The sequence below is a fragment of the Triticum aestivum genome, chromosome 7B (assembly GCF_018294505.1).
Source record: "Triticum aestivum cultivar Chinese Spring chromosome 7B, IWGSC CS RefSeq v2.1, whole genome shotgun sequence".
Classification (NCBI taxonomy): domain Eukaryota; kingdom Viridiplantae; phylum Streptophyta; class Magnoliopsida; order Poales; family Poaceae; genus Triticum; species Triticum aestivum.
The window spans coordinates 647861311-647868882 of NC_057813.1; the positions used below are offsets into that span (position 1 = coordinate 647861311).

Below are 7572 nucleotides of genomic sequence, written 5' to 3' on the forward strand. Positions count from 1 at the left end.
GTACTGATGTCCTCTCATACCAAATTTTGTGTGTCCAGGTGATGTTCATGCTAGCGGTGCTTGATTGATTTCATTTTGGAGTATGGTACTGGAATTGTTTGGTGTTGGTAATGTCAAATGGCTTCTAGACAAGTAGCATCTTCCTGTGTTGTGTTCATGCTCCACTACTTTCAGTTTCACTAGAGAATTCCATGTTCTTTGTAGTTACGCCTCTTGAAGATGGGCCATATCTTGGTGCAAAACCAGTTGAACACTTTTTGCTATTGCGTTGTGATTGGAGAAGCAGGATTTCTGTTGAACAGATGCTGCTGCTCCCGGTGGAACATGATATCCTATAACAGTGTTCCTGTTGGCAGGTTGAGTCATAGGTTCCTTCTTTTCCTAAGATTTCAGTGTTCCCTTGTTGCTTGTTCGTGAAAAAAGATTTCATTTGTCCCTGTTGTTGCATTGGAATTCACACGTTCTCGCCCCGCCGCCAGTCATGCAGAACTGGCCTCTCCATGACGAGATCTATGGCACAAGTTACAGGTGAGGCTATATGTTCTCTCCACTTCTCCCTTCTTCATCTTTGTCTGTCTCCAGATCCAGACTACATTCAGCTTGCCGTTGTGGTACTCCATGTCCAGATCGAGCCAGGTATAGCCAAGTATGCTCCTGCTCTGCCCACTCACTTCAAGTGGAAACCCAAGTCTTTTGTACAAAAAAATTGTGTATACGTATGGCTAAGGATTTGATAAAGCTGTACTGCAAATATTAACACTGTGTGATATCACGGTACTATTGTTGTAGGGTGTGGTTGGTTTGTTTCTTAGCTAACTTGGTTTTAGTATATCATATGCAACTTTCACAAATTTATTCTCATACAGATTAGCAGTCAACTTGAATTAACTAAATTATGGATCATAGCTGTTACAACTACAAGTGTTCCTTTATGTTAACAAGAGATAAAATGTCATATACTTTAATCATACAAAACATAATGGTCAAGGTTTTCCCTCAAGAAAAAAGATGGTGAAGGTTTTACAATTTAAAAGGCGATGGGCGCATGTTACGGAAAACTGTAGGAACAAGCATGGAATTCCCCTTGAGGAATGCTGAATCCATGATGTTAACTTTGTTTTCTCCAGGCATGTTATCATTGGCAACCATCATGATGCCTAGATATTGGGGCAGTCAATCCTAACAGTGGCACACTTTCCATGTTTAGTTTATGTACTAACTTTTTTTTTGGTATCGTGGGTGGTATTGAAGTAAACTCAACTGCTTGTGTTGTAGGTGTTTCTTGATATTTCAGAATCATGCTCCATAGGGGTAGGTAAGAATGTCTATTCATCTTGAGAGATTCCCGCGAGCCAATATACTACAAGGACGAATCATTCATGCAAAAGGAGTTCATTATGTAGTCAATTAGGAGTTGAACATTTCCTCGTGCAAAAACATTTAAATTGTATGTATTCTTTATCTTGTTTAACTAACATGTATGGAGGTTAGCACACGACTTTTTCCTATGGGTGGTGTTGGCTTTCGATTTGCGTTTTCTTTTTTTGTTTTCATCTGCTGTTGACCATATCCATTTATTGAGAGCTTGAAATTCCATTTCACTCACCCAGTTCATGCTTCCTTCCAACGAGGCTTCTGTACAAACACAACTAATCACATCGCACTTGGTGAGCTCAGCCTGCCATTTGGTTGAATGCAAACACAGATCTTAAATACCTATGGTGCAGGCTTATGATGGATTATGGTACCAGCCATGCCATATTAGTGAATGGCAAAGGTAGAGTTGTTAGAACATAAAAATGTAAAGAAAGATACTTATGTAATACTACCTCTGTCCGGAAATCCTCGTCGGAGAAATGGATGTATCTAGACATATTTTAATTCTAGATACATCTATTTTTATCAATTTCTTCGACAAGTATTTTGGGACGGAGGGAGTATTTTCTTTAGAAATGCTTATGCACTTCATTGATTTTATGTGGCTGGGTTGATGATACGATGCAACAAGTGCCGGAGGCGAGGTGGTTCCATTACAACTTTGTGTCATTAGTTATTTCGTTTCAGTTCTCTTCCACGTGCATTGAAATAGTGGATATGTGGACTGTGGGCTATCTTCTAGGAATATATGAACAAACTTAGCACTCCAATTGATATTGATTGTGGAAAAATACTATTATGCCTTTTGAGATGAGGATCTATCTATCGTATTTTCCATTAATTATCGGTGTAGTTATGTTGTCCTTAAATTGCAAACAACTTGGTTACTATATTTCATGCCACCAATAACGGCCACTCAACTGGAAAAATGAAAAAAATAGACGGGCGCAGCAACGCGCGCCATCGATGATCTAGTACTATGATATAGCGTGTCTTGTCAGAATTAAGCTTTACTACATGTTACAGGTTTGGCCACCTGCAAAAAAATGTTACAGGTAAGAGTACATAATAGTTCTCAGCCATTGATTTGATTAAGTAGTAGTCTGATTAACTCTTACCTTCTTACCTCCCATGTGAAAAGAGGGGTTATGAGGGAGAATGTTAAAATTACTCTATTTTGAAAGCACATAACACTTTTTATTTCGTACATTAGTTGTGGTTTAAAAATCACTACTAGAATATTTCTCTTTGCCGAGTGTTAGGCTCTTTGCCAAGTGCATTATGTCAGGCACTCGGCAATAGTATCTTTGTCGAGTCCTGATAAAAAGGTACTTGGCAAACAAACAAAACTCGTCAAAAAAGTACTTTGCCGGGTGCCGTGGACAAAATGCTTGCTAATACAATAAAACTTGGCAAACAGGGCTTTGCCGAGTGGTACACTTGGCAAAAGGGAGTCTGCGCTACGCTCCATGGTTTTGGCTGTAGAAGTTGCATACAACCTCGGACGAAGATGGTCTACAAATCAAAGTTGTTCATTTTCACGAGGTGGATAATCTTTATGTTGTAAATTTTTTCATTTGATATCGTATTAATTATAGTGTTTGCTATGTAAAAATTTGGTCTCAAATGACCAATGTGATGACCATATTCATTACACAGTTTTATGACAATGTAGTGAATTTGGGCATGTAGGTGCATCTTGCCATTAAAAACAAGGTTGCCAAATAGAGTTTCCACATTTTTTCTATAGAAAAATCATTGTTTTAAGTATAAAAAATGGGTATATTTCATGAAGCAAGTACAAAAACCAGGTTGCAATATGGCACCACTCCAATTTTCACATAAAGTAGACCATATGTGATGGATAATTCCCATGTTTTATAGATTTTGTAGATCTCTAGCTACTTTCTCATATTTAAATGACTTTATGTTGATTTCTCAAAAGTAATTCAAATTTGAACTGCAAAGTGTGTGACAACCTGTCTTACAAATAAGCAAAAAAATAGGTACCCAAGTAGTCATTATATGAAAGAACCACTTAGTGTTTGAGAGATTCAACCCCTTGTCATGAATAGCCATGTTGGTCATTTTGGAAAAAAAATGAAATTAAAAGAATACTACTACAAAAAAATGCAATCCTTCCACATTGAGTCCTTTTATGTGTACTAGTTGCATGGAAAAAAAATACAAAACTTTCAATATGATAAGGGTGCCGAGGTTGATGAGGTAGGTGCTTTGGCACCTAATTCTGAGGCGTTGAAGACCATCAGATCGCCCATCTTTGACCGTGAAAGTGTGATGGCACGTATTGATGAGGTGGTCTTCACGAAAAAGCTTTGCCGCTTGCTCGCTAGTCTAGAGGCAGCTAGCCTGGGGCCTGACAAGGCGATTGCCGGCCTTCTAGCGGAGGAGGCTTCTACGGGAAAAATCAAGAAGGTGAAGAAGGCTCCACTACAAAAAAAAAGACACATCCGTGACATTTTGGGTTGAACGAAAAAAATTTCCTTCATACTTATGACACTTCTATGACGATAATTGTGACAAAATCCGGTATCATCATAGATGTGGTGGGCTTCTACTTCTATGACAAAAATTCATGACAAAAAATGGGCTTTTCGTCCTGAGCGGGCCGGAGACGCAGCTGCATGACATTCTTTGGGCCGTCCATGACGGAAAAAACCGTGGTAGAAGCGAGGACGAGGAAAATTTTGGGGAGTTCCCGGTTACGGTGGGTGGCCGGGGGCCGAGCGATGTGCGTTTCTCTCGTACACGATACACGTACGCGCGTGTATGCGAGGCGTTGGGCTCTAACTGAACCCGAGCGATGAGTCGCCTAACTGAACCCGAGCAATTGCACTGCAGGCTACGCGTTACTTAACCCGAGCGATCGAGCGATTCCTACGCTATTGCTGCTAACTGAAGCCGATCGATGCTGCCTTTGGATGAACAGTGAGCGTTGCGGGGGGGGGGGGGGGGGGGGGGGGGGTGGATGAACAATGAGCGGTGGGGGTGGATGAACAGGACCCGTGGCGTTGCCTCTGGATGAACAGGACCCCGATCGGTCGAGCCGGTTGGGGCTGGATGAACATGACCCCGTGGAGGGCTGGATGAACAGGACGAACCCGTGGAGGGCTGGATGAACAGTAGCCCGTGGAGGGGTGGATGAACAGTAGCCCGTGGAGGGGTGGTTGAACAGGAGCCCGTGAAGAGGGGTGGTTGAACAGTAGCCGGTGGAGTAGCGCGCGGTGGAGGATGGATGAACAGGAGCCCGTGGATGAACAGTCACAGATGACACTACTAGAAATACTGGCATTAACCACAATGCCTAAAAACTGTTGGTCGTTGAACACCCGAGTAGAATCCCTGTGCGGTGAAATCGGTCTACGTAATACCTTCAACAACTACGGGTCTGCCCGTCGCTACATGACCGGTCGTTACTGTTGTGATATGGTTTGCATGTACGTACAACTCTTAAACAAACTTACTCTCCTTGCGCTCAAAAAGAAAAAAAAACTCTCCTTCTCTTTATCTCTCCCCCGCAAACAGCCCAACTAATGTTGGCGGGTTCTCCAAATATTGGCGCTAAGTATTGGCAATTTCCATTAGATAACCCTTCATAATAACAGGGAATAACTATGTATAATCTGTTAGGATCTAATCTCTCTGCGCCTCTTTCTCCTCTCCTCCCCTCCCTACTCAATCGACGACACCTCCAATATTCATACTAGATCGCATCTCCTTTCTGTTCTACGCCCACCTTGCCAGTCGCCTCGACCCCGGCGTGTACGCGGTGCTGCCTGCATGTCGCCCGTAGCCTTGACCTGTTTCCGCCCCCGCTGCTGTCAGCACATCGCCGATCACCTCGACGCCGGCGCGCCCATGCTGCCGCCTCCATGTCGCCGATTAGCCTCGACTTGGGTGCGCTCGCGTCGCCGCCTGTACATCACCGGCCGCCAACGCAACTCCGCTGCAGGTTGGTTCGTATTCCTCCTTGCTCTGTTTTTTTCTGTTGCCGGACATTCAAGCACTGTTGCTGATCCTGATTACTAAAAATATGCAGGTAGAATTTCGTTCTGGCTAGCAAAGTTTCTCAAGTGTTTTTTGTTAAGGACAATCTTATAAAAGGATGGCGCACAGTTGTGAAAAATCCATCACATCATGCTTACAGTATACCACATGCACAGTCTGACGATGAAGCCTCTGAAGCTGAATTTGACAACGGCGATGAAGACGACATGCTTCAAAAGTCGATAACACCATCACGTAGCAAGAGAACAACATGATGGCACTAGTTTATGCAGCTCTTAATCTGTACTAATCGATTTTCTTCATATTTTAGCTTTTACCTTCTTAATAAACAGTGACACCAGTAGTTATATACTTACTCTATTTGATTTAGCATTCAGTAATTCATTTTCTGTACATCAACATTGACTTACTTTACTTTGTATAGCCTTTGTGCACACTTCAAACTTGACAGCATTAGCTTGGGAAAGATGCCGCTCACAACTGAATAAGTCTGGACTGGTACACCAAGGTATTGCTAGGCAGACCTTGCCGGAGAAATCAAGTCAAATAGCAGATTTTAGTAGAAAAAGGGTTACTCACAAGCCTCAATTGCAAGATTAGGAACTCTGGAAAAAGTACGAGTTAGCTACACAGGTACTACGCAAACATAAAATTATTATTCAAGCTATCTTCTATTGGATGATACAATGTGGTTGCTTGTTTTGATAGATGGAAATGATGCGCCAACAAATACACCAATCTTGTTTAGTACAAATTGGGATGCTGATGATTCCGAGAGTGAGTTTCTAAGTATCATGTACTGTACCAAGAATTGTTTGCACACTTTATTGTCTTCAAGTAACTCATAATATATTGCAGATATGAATGGTGAAGTTGATGCCAGCATAATGGTGACATGGATGAATTTTATGGTATAAAAATTTTCATTTTTTAATTTTTCCTGCATCCACTGTGCTGACCGATTGGTTGTATATTTTCAGACGCTACAAATGGTGTAGATGAATTAATGGGTAATAAAGATCTGGAAAGTGAAGAATCGCAGTGTAACCATGGGCCTTGAGCTACCTCAAAGACTAGTAAGCATGAAAATCCAACTGGATTAGTTGATGAAAATCTGGAAAGTGAAGTGCAAGGACATGGTACACGCTTTAACTTCTCTTGTTTTTCATTTCCCATAATATATGATCAGTGATTTGTCTTGCCATTTTATTTCAAAAATAATAGACACTTGCCTATTTTGGAACAGGGAGGAAAGGAAAACAGGCCACCAACTATGGATAAACTATTTTGTTTCAGTTGAATCCTGGTCTTTCAAATGATGAAGTCATGCAAAAAATGTGATACATATAAGTGGCATGGTCGCATAGTTGGCTTTGGTGGTGGAATTAAAGCAAGAGGTTTGCGAGGACGAGCATTAAGTAAGGCTGAATTGTTTTCTAAACGTCAAGCTTCTGAGAAAGCAAAACAAGTACTCGAAGAAAAGGTTAATGGCATGGTGCAAGAAGTGTCAGAAATTCAGTGTCTTCTGTCCGGTAGATCTCTAAGTGATGGTTCTCATGAACGCCAACAAGATCAAGTCAGTTGTTCTCATACATTGATTTTATATGTCATTATACTTTGAGACCATTTATTTACATGGACCGACTTTGATAAACTACTCAACATTCTGTAGGACTGATGGTCCACCGTAATATACAGAAGAACAAGGAGGCATTGTAAATGCTGATGAAGATCAAACAACGATGGTGTCCCTTGATTGAAGATTAATAAATATTATCAATTATCTATTCTAGTTTTCTCGTTTTGTAGATAGATATAATCAAGAGCATTGGTAATATAAGGAGTGCTTTTAACTCAAATTTCTTACATGATATTTTAATTTCATAACTGTATGTGAATATTGGTATTTCTATTGATAAAAGAGGCTATGATCCTTTCAATTAAAATTCTTTTGTCTCTATCTTAATGTGGATGTTAATATTGAAATGTTGGATGCTGCATAAAGTGATCGCTAAACAGAATGTTATACTAAATATAAGTGGTTCTGAAGGATATTAAAGTGTGACGAGAGTGCTGGGTAATGGTACTTTGGCCATCATGATAACATTATTAGCACGACAAAAGTGGTTGTTAATGCTACAATTGTGGTCGTTATTGCCTTGGAAT

General features: G+C 40.9%; 1 long non-coding RNA gene across 1 annotated transcript; it reads left to right on the forward strand.

Moving 5' to 3' along the window:
- Window positions 1-5457: 5457 nt before the first annotated feature.
- Window positions 5458-7224, forward strand: LOC123155507 (uncharacterized). The gene is made up of 5 exons (XR_006477463.1): window positions 5458-6039; window positions 6115-6183; window positions 6265-6317; window positions 6387-6545; window positions 6653-7224. It is a non-coding gene; the product is annotated as an uncharacterized lncRNA (long non-coding RNA).
- Window positions 7225-7572: the final 348 nt, after the last annotated feature.